The following is an 11,360-nucleotide window of genomic DNA, read 5'->3' as shown; positions in this document are numbered from 1 at the left end:
AGGGCCTGTTCTGTGCTATAGATTTCTATGTTCTATGACACCCCATTGAAGCAGCTCAAGTAAGTTTCTCCACACCTCCTTCTCAAGGTGAAAATGGATGCGGATTAAATTCTGTCCTTTCCAATGATGCACATGATTGAATGCATAAGCAAAGCAAGGTGTCAAATGCTAGAAGTGTACTTGACTGCAATTTCTATGTTTATTTCTTGTGGTAATTCTGTGAGACGGATTTCATATCACCTTTAAATCCAAGGATTTGCTGACTTTAAATAGGTCAACATTGGAATTGACACTCTCAATCAGCACATGACGGGGGATCTCCTGCCATCTAGTGGCTATCACTGTTAGCTGCAGCACATCAAAAACTTCCATTCAAACCGGGCACACTCAAATGATGGTACTGGTCTTGGCTGTTGTACCAAAAAAACATATTATATATGCAAACAAAGATAGGTTGTACTCTTGGTAATTCCACTGAACGAGTATCAACAGGTGCTACAAGGTAACAACTTGCAGCCTAGATTGAAACATGAGCCATTAGTATTAATTTAATTTAGAGATACAGCACAGTAACAGGCCCATGAGCCCCCAATGCCCAATTACACCCATGTGACCATAAATCCCCATATGTCTTTGGAACATGGGAGGAAACCAGAGCACCCAGAGAAAACCCATGCAGATCACAGGAAGAATGTACAAACTCCTTACAGAGAGTTTTGGAATTGAACCTGGGTCACTGGCACAGTAATAGTGTTGTGATAACCATGCCGCCCTTAAAATTGTATTAACATCTGATCCCATAAATTGAATAATCAACACAGGAGCAGCCCACAGGATGATGTTCCTCCATGGACACGTGTCTTACCTGAGCTCCTTGCTGCTATCTAATACTTCCTGCACTTAGTGGGATCCAACCTGATTCAGAAACATAGTTTGGGTTCAAATCCTGGAGCTCCATCCCCAGCAAGGCAACACAGTAGAGCACCTACCTCACAGATTCAGAGACTGGGATGCAATCCTGACTGGGTGACATCCATGTGGAGTTGTTCTGTGATGGGTGGACTTTCTTTGGGTACTACAGTATTCCCCCTAACATATAGGCTTATAGGTCTGGAGATGAATTGGCCAATGTTAGTTGTCTTTGGTGTATGGGTGAATGGCAGAATGTGAGAAATAACGGGAATGTGGGGAGAATTTTTAATGGATTAATGTCTTCTTCTTTGGCTTGGCTTAGCGGACGAAGATTTATGGAGGGGGTAAAAAGTCCACGTCAGCTGCAGGCTCGTTTGTGGCTGACAAGTCCGATGCGGGACAGGCAGACACGATTGCAGCGGTTGCAGGGGAAAATTGGTTGGTTGGGGTTGGGTGTTGGGTTTTTCCTCCTTTGCCTTTTGTCAGTGAGGTGGGCTCTGCGGTCTTCTTCAAAGGAGGTTGCTGCCCGCCGAACTGTGAGGCGCCAAGATGCACGGTTTGAGGCGTTATCAGCCCACTGGCGGTGGTCAATGTGGCAGGCACCAAGAGATTTCTTTAGGCAGTCCTTGTACCTTTTCTTTGGTGCACCTCTGTCACGGTGGCCAGTGGAGAGCTCGCCATATAACACGATCTTGGGAAGGCGATGGTCCTCCATTCTGGAGACGTGACCCATCCAGCGCAGCTGGATCTTCAGCAGCGTGGACTCGATGCTGTCACGTAAAAGGCTTCACGTAAATGGGTGATTAATAAATGTGGGACCACAGGGCCTGATTCCATGCTCTGTCTCCCCTGTGTCACCTATCACATTCAGTTTGTTGTTCTAACCTCTCAACATTGATGTCAAGGATGAGGTTATTGAATACCTGGAGGTTCATGACAAGATAAGCGAAAGTCAGCATGGTTTCCCAAAGGAAACTCTCGCCTGGCAAAGCTAGCAACCTCGACAAAGGACATGCAATGGATGTTGTACATTTGGATTTTCAAATGACCTTTGACAAGATGCCACACATGAAGCTGCTTCACAAAATGAGACTTCATGGAATTACAGGAACGATGGGTAGAGCTTTGGCTAATCGGCAGGAAACAGAGTGGGAATTAAGGGATCATATTCTAGTTGGCTACCAGTTACCAGTGGTGTTCCGGAGGGGTCAGAGTTGAGGCCACTTCTTTATTTACATTGTATACTAATGATTTTGAATGCAGAATAAATGGGTTCATGGTAAGTTTGCAGGTGATACAGAGATAGATGCAGGGGCAGGTAGTGAGGAAATGGAGAGGCTGCAGGGGTACTTAGATAGATTAGGAGAATGGGCAATGAAATGGCAAATTAAATACATTGTTTAAAGTGTGCGGTCTTGCACCGGCAGAAGGAATAAAAGGGCAGACCATTATTTGGATAAGGAGAAATTCAAAATTTGGAGTTGTAAAGGGACTTGGGAGTCCTTGTGCAGGATGCCCTAAAGGTTAACCTCTATATGGAGTCAGTGGTGAAGAAGGCAAAAGCAATGTTGGCATTCAAATCTAGAGGATTGGGATACAAGAGCAGGTTATACTGCTGAGGCTTTATAAGGCACTGGTGAGGACTCATTTGGAGTATGGGGTTCAGTTTTGGGCTCTTTATTTAAGAAAGGATGTACTGGCATTGGAGAAGATTCACAAGAATGATTCCTGTGATGAACGTTTAACAACTCTTGGACTGTACTCCTTGGAGATCAGAAGAATGAAGGGGGACTACGTGGAAATATTTTGAAAGTTGAAAGCCCTGGGCAGGGTAGATGCGGCTAATTTGTTTCCTATGGTAGGGGAGTCAAGATCAAGAAGGCGCAATGTCGGGAGTGTAGGGTGCCCATTTAAACCAGAGAGAATTATTTTAGCCAGAGATTGGTGAACATCTGGAATTTGCTGCAGGTTATTGGGTGTATTTAAGATAGAGTTTTATAGCTATCTGAATAGTCAGGGTATCAAAGGTTACAGGGAGAAGGCAGGGGTGTGGGGCTGAGTGGGAGAATGGATCAGTTTGTGAATGATGGAGCAGATTCAATGGACTGAATGGCCTTCTTCTGCTCCAATATCTTATGTTTCCCTTTACCCGTCATGCACTTCATCTAAAGCAGTGATCTCTCTGAGCAAGGAAGTTGTGAGTTCATGTCTCACTCTGAGCAGATGGTTCTGACACACTGCCAAAAGGCTTTTAGAGACTACCATGGTAGAGCTAGTCAAGCCATTGCCTCGCAGTTCCAGAGACTTGTGTTCAATCCTGAGATTCGGACACTGTCTGTATGAGATCTGTACATTCACCTTGTGACCACATGGGATTCCTCCGGGTGCTCTGCGTTCCTTCCGCACACAGATTGGTAGGTTAATTGGCCTCTGAGAATGCCCCGAGCATATGGGTGGGTGGTAATATATGGGGGGAAGTGACGAGATTGTGAGGAGAATTATAGAATCAGCTTAGCAAATTGATCAATAGCATTAATAACTTGTCAATGGCAAATAGCAGATGACATCTTTAAGTATAGACAATACCAGAGGACATTTGTTTAAGGTGAGTGGAGAAAGGTTGAGTGTTGATGCCAGAGGTTTTTACACAGAGAGTGGTGGGTGTCTGGAATGCATTTCCAGGGACACTGGTGGAGGCTGATGCAATGGAACATTTAATAGGCTAATGGATGTAAGAAAAATTAAGGGTTATGGGTAGGAGGTAGGGAAAAATTAGATTGTGATGGAGTAGGTTTACATAGGTTTGCACAATGCCATGGGCTGAAGGGTCTGTAGCATGCTGTCATGTTCTATCTCCTATGGTGGTCAAGAGTTGATGGAGTGAAAGACCTGCTGTGCTCTACCTCTCAGTGATTTTGGATAAGGATGGAGTCCTGGCAACTCTCTTGTTGACTGTAATCAGTGCAGTCTTGAGCAAGATCAGTGGAGTTATCCCTCAATCAATATTTGCTGCCATTAGAGGTAAAGGACTTTGGAATGTTGTGAAAGGTGCAAAGGAAATGCAAGGCTTTTTAAAAGTCTGTGAATGCCATCTATAAAATCCTTGGCCAAGCCATTTTGAAGAAGGAGAGTTTTAATCTCCATCACTCTCTATGTTCAGAAAGTGTCAGACAATATGTCCCCATTTGGGGATACAGACCTTCGCTTCTCAAATCCAGCTGTCAGTATTTTTGTGATTGATGGGAATAAAATGCTATTTTCATAGAATCGTACAGTAGGGAAAGAGACCGCCTTGTCAATGCTAATTGTAATACCCATCAATGCTCACTCTATTTGCTGGCATCAGCCTCGTGTCCCTCTCAGCCTTTCCCTTCAAAGCCTCTGTCCAAACGCCTTTTCATAATTCATGGCAATCTCTGTTTCCTTGATGTTTTTGGCACAAACCCCGCTGGAGCAGATTTTGAATGCCTGTAAAAACAGGCAAGAGGGAAATTGAACAGAATGGGTCCTTATCACCTCCATTGACTCCACATGTACCTCCTGCTGCATCGGGAAAGCTGCCAATATATTGTAAGATCCATCCCACCCTGCTCACACTCACTCCTCCCTCCTTCCATCAGGCAGAAGATACATGAGCAAGCATCCAGATTCAAGACACTTTCTTTCCTGCCGACATCACATTCTTAGTTGGACCTTCCAGTTGCAAAAGAAGTGCACTTGCATTATTAGAACATAGAATATAGAACATTACAACACAGTACAGGACTTTCAGCTCACGATATTGTGCCAACCCATATTTACCTACCAAAAAAAAACAACTAAACCCTCACTATCTAATAAACATCTTTCATGTTTTCTTTCATCCATGGGCCTGTCTAAGAGTCTTAAATGCCCCTATTCCAGCCTCCACCACCACACCTGCCAAGGCATTTCCAGGCACCCACAACTCTGTGTAAAATACTTACCCCTTATGTCTCCCCTAAACTTTCCTTCCTTCACTTTGTGCAGATCTCCTCTGGGAAGAATGTACTGACTGGCTACCTTACCCATGCCTCACAGAATATTGCTATCTCCTCTCATTCTTCTTTGCTCCAAGGAGAAAAGTCCCAGTTCTGCTAACCTTACCACATAAGACATATTTTCCAATGCAGGCAACATTCTGCTGAATCTCCTCTGCACCCTCTCCATAGCTTCCACATCCTTCCTGCCATGAGGTGACCCGAACTAAACACAATTTTCAAAGTTTGGTGTCACCAGAGATTTATTGAGCAGCAGCATCACCTCACATCTCCTGAACTCAATCCCCATCTATTGAAGCCCAGCATACCATAAGCCTTCTTGACTGCCCTATCAACCTACTCAGTAGTCTTGAGGGATATATGGATTTGGATCCAAAGGTCCCTCTGTTCTTCCACACTGTTAAGTATCCGACCATTAAACATGTAATCTACCTTCAAATTTGATCTACCAAACTTTTCTCTACAGACTGTCTCTTTGTAACTCTATACTCTCCTCTCTGACATTTTGCCCTTTTATTCTCCTCTTTTATGATTACACTACCTGCTGCGGTTAAGCAGGGTTGACTTGCCTGGATAGTGCCTCTAGACCAAAGCTGTTCACTATATCTCAGTGGATGTAAATAATCTGCACTGATGTGAACTCAATTAAAAGATTACTGAGTCCTCAAAACCTTTAATATCCTGACCCGCATCCAGGTCATAACACTGCATCATCCAATAAAAGGGTTATTTTTGCTTAAAACATGCAAGTACAGGTCCTTCAGTCCACAATGTGGTGCCAAAGTGACAACAGTGCCTGCCTGCCTGGCTTAATATTAAAGATTTAGGTGTGGCACAGTTCATGTAGTGGTTAGCACAATGCTGTTATAGCGCCAGCAATCCGGGTACGAAACTGGCACTGTCTTTAAGGAGTTTTTACACTCTCCCATGTCTGCATAAATTTCCTCCGGGTGCTCCAATTTCCTCCCACCCTTCGAAACGTATGAGGACTGTAGGTTAATTGGGTGTAATTGGACAGCATGGGCTGGAAGACCCTGATACAATGCTGTATTTCTAAATTTAAATTTAAAATTTGATCAGACAACACTTGCAATCCAACTTTTCAAAATGCCTTTCCCTCATTGCCCGATCACTTTTCCCCTCATTTAAGCCATCGCATATTCAATGCACTAATAAATCATGTGGAAGTGTACAACATTGCTAAAAATGACACATAGCTCCTCTATGACTTCTTTATTGACAATATGGCTCAGAGCTATGTCCTGGAGATTAATCGAGGAATGACATACTGGATTGACATTCTAATGCTAGCCAACAGAACTGATGTATCCTGGAGATTAATCGAGGAACGGCATACCGGATTGACATCCCTAATGCTAGCCAACAGAACTGATGTGAATAAACTCAATCCCTGGGCCTGAAAATTCACTCATTGAAAAGAATTGGACACAAGCCATCAAATCAGAGATTGAATGAGCTCACAGGATAATCCTATCAGTCTCTGTAACATTCCTGATGGTAAATTAAGCACATATAGTCTCCTTTTCCTTTCACTCTCTCTCTCTTTCACCCTCTCTCTTTGTCTCAGTCTCTCGCTCTCTTTCTTTCTCGGTCTCTGTCTCACTCACACAGTCTCTCTCTCTCTGAGCAAGCAATTACCTTATTTTTGAATAAACAAATACCAACAATGAACAACATCTGAAAACAGAAGTTTTGAGTTCCTATCTGGCAAACTAACATGTTAATTTCTACTGAGTAGTGATAACATAAAGTGTATATTTTTAGGTTTGCAGCATTTGTGTTTAATCTCCAGGGCAGAAGAAATGCTTTGTATCTCTTATCGGCACTTTATAAACAGTCAGGCAAACTGAAGGAACTCTGACATAATGGATTGTCTACAATCGTTTGACCATTTAGGCTCCTGGCGTGTGATTCTGAAATCTCTGAGGCGACCGCTATTTATGAGACATCTGTATTAATGGTGCTGGGATGAGAGGTGAACTGTAAACAGCAGTCATAGTGTATCAGGAAGCGATGTGATTAGAGGCTGCTCCTTTCCACAGGCCAAACATCAGTCTGACAGTTCCAGCCCCGTTTTATAAAGTGTCTCTGGGGCAAGTGAAATCTCAAAACTTAAAAGCTTCTTTTCGTCTCAGGCATGACAAGTATGTGTGAAGACTTGGGAGTACGAAGCATCAATTTTGTATCATTCAAATTAGTGCAAGTTAGCCCACCTGAAAATAATCACCAGTAGAACAGGACAATGAAACTGTGAGTAATGTTTAAAACAATTCTTTTAAAAATGACTATTGCTTGATCAATTTCCAATAAATTATTAAAAATATAATTTGCCAAATTTCCTGAAAAATATAACATTTGTAAAATTCATTTCCAACAATTATTAAAAGTAGATCATTGCTTAATAAAATTCTGACAAAATATTCAAATAATGTTTGAAATTTCAGATTTAGACATACAGCACAGTAACAGGCCCTTTCGGCGCACGAGTCCGTGCGGCCTAATTACACCCAATTGACCTACAACCCCCAGTACGTTTGGAAGGGTGGAAGGAAACCAGAGCCCCTGGGGAAAACCCACACAGATAAAGGCAGAACGTACAAACTCCTAACAGAGAGCGCAGGCTTCTAACTCTGTTCCCGATCGCCAGCGTTGGGCTAACCACTGTGCAAACCGTTAATGCTAACTGTGGGAACTCACAAGAATTAAATGTTTAAGGCAAACATCTTTCCACCACCTTACATTTCAAAGATGGCAATTTTATCCATGTTAACATTTAACTGCATTATTTCATACAGAACAACACCAAGCTCTGGTTACTTGACCAGTTCCCAATAAACCATTAAAGTTATCCATTGTGTTGGCTTCATTATATTTTTAAAATGAGTTACTTGCTTAATTAATTTCTAAAATATTTTTAAAAGGTCAACTTCCCATAAATTCTTTAATAAATACATCAGTTCTTGGTTAATTTCCAAAATTCAATTGTTATTGGATCGGTGGCAAAGCCGATTATTGTAATGCTTTGTGCAGAAATACATTCATTGCCCAAATGGCCTTAAAGATCTGAATTTCATGAGGCAAGTGGTTGTTCAAGGATTATTATTAGTCTAGACAAAGATGAGAATCAGACTTAAATATAATTATTAGTGATCAAAACTGGTCTGATATATGCCCAGATTGTATGACAAATGCAATAAATGTAAGCTACAGATTGGTGCAATATAATTTTATTTTGCACAAAAAAAATAAATTAAAATCAGACATTTTGGATCAATGCTTTAGGTGCAGTGAGGAGATAAGAACTTTTTTACATTCAACTTGGGCATCTTCCTAGGTAAGGCCCTTTTAGGTAGATCTGGGGAAACTCTTAGAGCAAATTCAATTTCCTCAGAACCCAGGACTATTCCTATCAGGGAATATTGCCAGAGTAAGACCTAAAATGAAGATGACCCATCATCAAACAACGCTTGTCAAGATTGCATTGGCAGTGGCCAGAAAATGTATCGCAGTTACATCACGAAAGAGAGCTCTAGCCCGGTGGAATGTGAAAATGCATAGCTTTGTTCTCCTTGAGAAGATTACAGTTCCTTATGATCATTTTTGGAGTTGGAATGATAGGGGAGAAACTCTCCTGGGACTACCAATCGTGCGCCGTACACAAGCTCCGCAGATGAAACTTGGAGATCTTCCTTTGGAGTTGTTATAACGCCCAGTAATACCCAGGGCAGCTCCTCAGCCCAGTTCAGGCCTTCTAACCAAGCCATCAAGGCTGACGAGCTGTCGATTAACTCTTTCTACCGTTCATTACCCTGGGGATGATAGGCATTCGTATGATGAACTTTTGTACCAAGCAAGCGAGACAAGGCCGTCCACAGCGAGGAAGCAAGTTGCAGTCCTCTATCCAAAGTAACTTGCGCCGGTAAACCAGAGCGATACATGAGGAATGCCCGAGCACAAGTGTCTGCAGTAGCATCTACCATAGGCACAGCCTCGGGCCACCAGGTAAACCTGTCTATTGCTATAAAAAGATAACTATCCTCTTGAAATAGGAAGCAGACCAACAATATCAAAATGATGAGTAACTACTGGGAAGGACTGCAGTGCCACCTTAGTATGTTACTGAACCTTTGCTGTTTGGCAGGCAATGCAGGACCTTGTCATTTGTGTAACGTCTTTTTTAAGACCATGCCAAATGAACCTGTATGAAACCATATGAACTGTCGATCTAATCAATGGATGTGAGAGACCGTGCACAGAGTCAAATACTTGATGTTTCCATGATGCTGGGCGTGGGTGTCCAGTTGATATATACAGAGGAGTAATTTGCCATGAACTCCATACTGGACATCCTTCAATTGCAGGTTCGTGATAACAGTTCGATAACCATTAGTCTCATGGTCTTATTCTTGGGCCATGGCCAAAGCTGTGTAGTCAATACCTTGATCTCCAGACAAAACCTTGAGTGGAGCAGAGCGGGAAATTGCATCAGCTACTACATTGTCTTTTCCAGAAATATGTAGTATTTTTGTGGAGAATTCTGAAATTAATGCAAATTGCCATTGTTGTCCAGCTGACCAGGGCTCTTCAACCTTTGAAAATGCAAATGTTAAGGGCTTGTGGTCAGTGCACATAGTAAAATCTCTGCCCTCCAAAAAATAATGGAAGTATCGAATAGACAAGTAAAAGGCCAAAAGCTCCTTATCAAAAGTACTGTATTTCTTCGGTGCTTCACGAAGATGGTGGCTGAAGAATGCTAACAGTTTCCATTGCCCGTTGACATATTGATGAAGTGCACCTCCTATGGCTATACTGGAAATGTGTGTAGAAAGGGTGGTGGCTGCATTTAAAACTGGCATCTCAGCAGTTCTTTTGTCTTTAAGAAGACGTTGTCTCCCTCTTCAGTCCAATGGATTGTTATGGTGTTTACAAACAGTAAATCGAAAAGAAGCTTCATGATATGAGCTGCTCACAGAAGGCATTACCAATCCCAAGAATTTCTGCAGGCTTTTAACTGTAGCAGGTCTTGAGTATTTGGTAATGGCCTCAACTTTGGATGGCAGTGGGGTCATGCCTTCCTGAGTAATCCTATACCCCAAGAAATCGATCATTTCTTTCCAAAGACCCATTAATCTGGATTGGTGGTCAGTCCAAATTCTTGAAGTTGAATAAAAAGTGTACGAAGATGTTCCAAATGTCCTTTATTGGTGGCAATGGCCACTAAAATGTCATAGAGGTAAATGAAGACATTGGTCATACCACGTCCTAAAGCATCCATGACCTGTTGAAAAGATTGAGCAGCATTCTTTAATCTCAATGGCATTCATAAAAATTCAAACAACCCAAACAGGGTATTAATTGCTGTTTTTGGAATGTCTTCCGGCTCGACCAGTACTTGGGGATGACCACACACCGTCTATTTTGGAGAAGATCTTCGCTCCATGCAAATTAGCCAAGAAATCCTAAATATGAGGTATCGGATAATGATCTGGAATGGTGGGGTCGTTAAGCCGCCTGTAATCTTCACAAGGTCGCCAAACTCCGTTGTGTATGGGACCACTTGCAATGGGGATGCCCAGGGAATGTTGGACCTACGAATTATGCCTAGTTCCTCCATCTTAGCAAACTCTTCCTTAGCTAAATGCAGCTTCTCTGGAGGCCAGCAGGACACTTTAGCCTGGATAGGTGGACCCTTAGTTCAAATGCAGTGAGTAACACCGTGCTTTGCAGTCGAGGTCGAAAATTGTATAGTATCTGTCTCAGGGAAATCTTCCAACAGCTTGGAGAATTCATCTACTGGTTTACTTAATGTTTGACGGCACAGAGCAGGGGTATAGGCGTCTGCCAGAGGGATAGTCTGAAAAGTAGTTCCATCTATTAGTTGACGCCCTTTTAAGTCGACGAGGAATGAATGAGCCCGAAGAAAATCTGCATCCAGCAAAGGTCAAGATACTTTTACTATAATAAATGGCCAAGTGTAAAGATGATTCTCAAACTTGACATTCATCTTCCTGGTGCCGAAGGTCAGAACATTGGAACTGTTAATTGCTCATAGTTGCAGGTCTTGGGTAGAATGGCCTGGTCAAAACCGGTGGGTGTAAATATTACTGAACCCAGGTCCACCAGAAATTTTCACTGGGACAACTGGTGCCATACATACAGTAGGCTTGAATGTTTCTCACCAACTACTGCACCCCTTACTGGCGGTTGGCCTGAGTGTTACCCACAAACAGGCAGGGTGGAAGGCACTTGCAGACATTTACTCCCCAACACCTGTGGTAATAACACCAAGATGAGGTGTCCACAGGCTGCTTGCCCATTTTCGGGTGTTATCTGTTTGTAGGGAGTGACGTGCTAAGACCACTAGAGTGTAACAAGGGGTCAATATTGGACGGGTTGGTTGTGCAGACT

The sequence above is a fragment of the Narcine bancroftii genome, chromosome 1, assembly GCF_036971445.1.
Source record: "Narcine bancroftii isolate sNarBan1 chromosome 1, sNarBan1.hap1, whole genome shotgun sequence".
Lineage (NCBI taxonomy): Eukaryota > Metazoa > Chordata > Chondrichthyes > Torpediniformes > Narcinidae > Narcine > Narcine bancroftii.
This window is presented reverse-complemented; position numbering follows the sequence as displayed.